Genomic DNA, 1,837 nt, shown 5'->3' on the forward strand with positions numbered 1-1,837 from the left:
CAGCAACTTGCTGAGTCGAGGAAACATCAGTTTGGGGAGGCCAGGCAGCTATAATCTTAAGAGCAGAGTTCAAAAGAGAGAGAGAGCTCGGACTTCCCTGGTGGTGCAGTGGTTAAGAATCCGCCTGCCAATGCAGGGGACACAGGTTCGAGTCCTGTTCCAGGAAGATCCCACATGCTGCAGAGCAGCTAAGCCCGTGCGCCACAACTACTGAGCCTGCACTCTAGAGCCCCTGAGCCATGACTACTGAAGCCCGCGCACCTAGAGCCCGTGCTCTGCAACAAGAGAAGCCACCGCAATGAGAAGCCTGCGCACCGCAACAAAGAGTAGCCCCCACTCGCCACAACTAGAGAAAGCCCGTGCACAGCAACGAAGACTCAACACAGCCAAATAAATAAATAAATAAAAAAATTTTTAAACGGCTTTAAAAAAAAAAAGTGAGAGCTAAGCAGAGAAAGAGATACAGAAATCTGCATAGGAGTCCCCTTGAGTTTTTGCTGAATATCAATCTGTATATGCATAAGGTAAAACCCTTGTTCTTGTCATGAAAATCTTCTGAGGAAAGACTAATTCCTAGAAGAGGTAAGGTGAACAATTCCTAGAAATCACATAGGACCATAAATGTTTGAATTCCCTTCATCCAGAGTGGAGAAATCTGGTTGAATATTTAGCCATGTAGTAGAGATCTTAGAAGGGCTCTGCCTTAGAAGTGAGGCTAAATTAACTTTAGAATTAAGGGTATTCTAGAAGCTTCCTAAAAAAGCTTTAAAATAAACCCTAATATGATAAAATCTAACCTGCAAGTAACCTTGCTGCCTACCAGAAGAAGTCTACATTATTTAAATGAATACAATAAAATCTAGCACCAAATAATCTAGAATTCATAATCTTTATCTAATTAAAATATCACCAGACATACAAGGAAATAGGAAAATGTGACACATAGCCAGGTGAAAAAATAGTAAGTTGAAACAAATTCTGAAATAACAGAAAATGGAATTAGCGGACTTGTATGCTAAAATAGCTATTATAAATATGCATTCACAAATTATAAATGTGCTCACAAAGATATGACAACATAAATATAGGAAGAAAAGACATATATGAACAAAGTCTCAGCTAGAACTTCCAGAGATGAAAAATATGATATTTTTTTAAAAGTCTTTATTGAACTTGTTAAAATATTGCTTCTGTTTTATGTTTTTTGGTTTTTTGTCTGTGAGGCATGTGGGATCTTAGCTCCCTGACCAGGGATCAAACCTGCACCCCCTGCATTGGAAGGCAAAGTCTCAACCACTGGACCACCAGGGAAGTCCCCAAAATATGATATTTAAAAAAATTTTTTTAACTTATTTATTTCTGGCTGTGTTGGGTCTTCATTGCTGCACACGGGCTTCTCTCTGGTTGCGGCGAGTGGGGGCTACTCTTCGTTGTGGTGCACAGTCTTCTCATTGCAGTGGCTTCTATTGTGGAGCACAGGCTCTAGGTGCACAGGCTTCAGTAGTATTTTGAATAAAATTTTATACTGAAAAAAAGAATCCTGAAGAAGTGGAGGGAAGAAAGAAAAATGAAACAGAAAACCAATAGGAAAATGGTAGATTTAAACCCAACTATATAAATAATTACATTAAAGGTAAATGGTCCAAACATTCCAAATAAAAAGCAGTGAGTGTGAGATAGAATAGAAAAGCAAAATCCAACTGCTATTTTAAAATGTGATATATTAGAATTCCCTCATGGTCCAGTGGTTAGGACTCGGCACTCTCACTGCAGGGGGCCCAGGTTCTATCCCTGGTCAGGGAACTGAGATCCCACAAGCTGCACCACGCAGACAAAA

General features: G+C 39.7%; 1 non-coding gene across 1 annotated transcript; it reads left to right on the forward strand.

Moving 5' to 3' along the window:
• The first annotated feature begins 1,730 nt into the window (after nt 1-1,730).
• On the forward strand, nt 1,731-1,803 carry TRNAE-CUC (transfer RNA glutamic acid (anticodon CUC)). Its single transcript has one exon. It is a non-coding gene; the product is annotated as a tRNA-Glu (tRNA).
• The last annotated feature ends 34 nt before the right edge of the window (nt 1,804-1,837 follow it).

Source organism: Neophocaena asiaeorientalis, unplaced genomic scaffold, assembly GCF_003031525.2.
Source record: "Neophocaena asiaeorientalis asiaeorientalis breed wild unplaced genomic scaffold, Neophocaena_asiaeorientalis_V1.1 scaffold280, whole genome shotgun sequence".
NCBI classification, from domain to species: domain Eukaryota; kingdom Metazoa; phylum Chordata; class Mammalia; order Artiodactyla; family Phocoenidae; genus Neophocaena; species Neophocaena asiaeorientalis.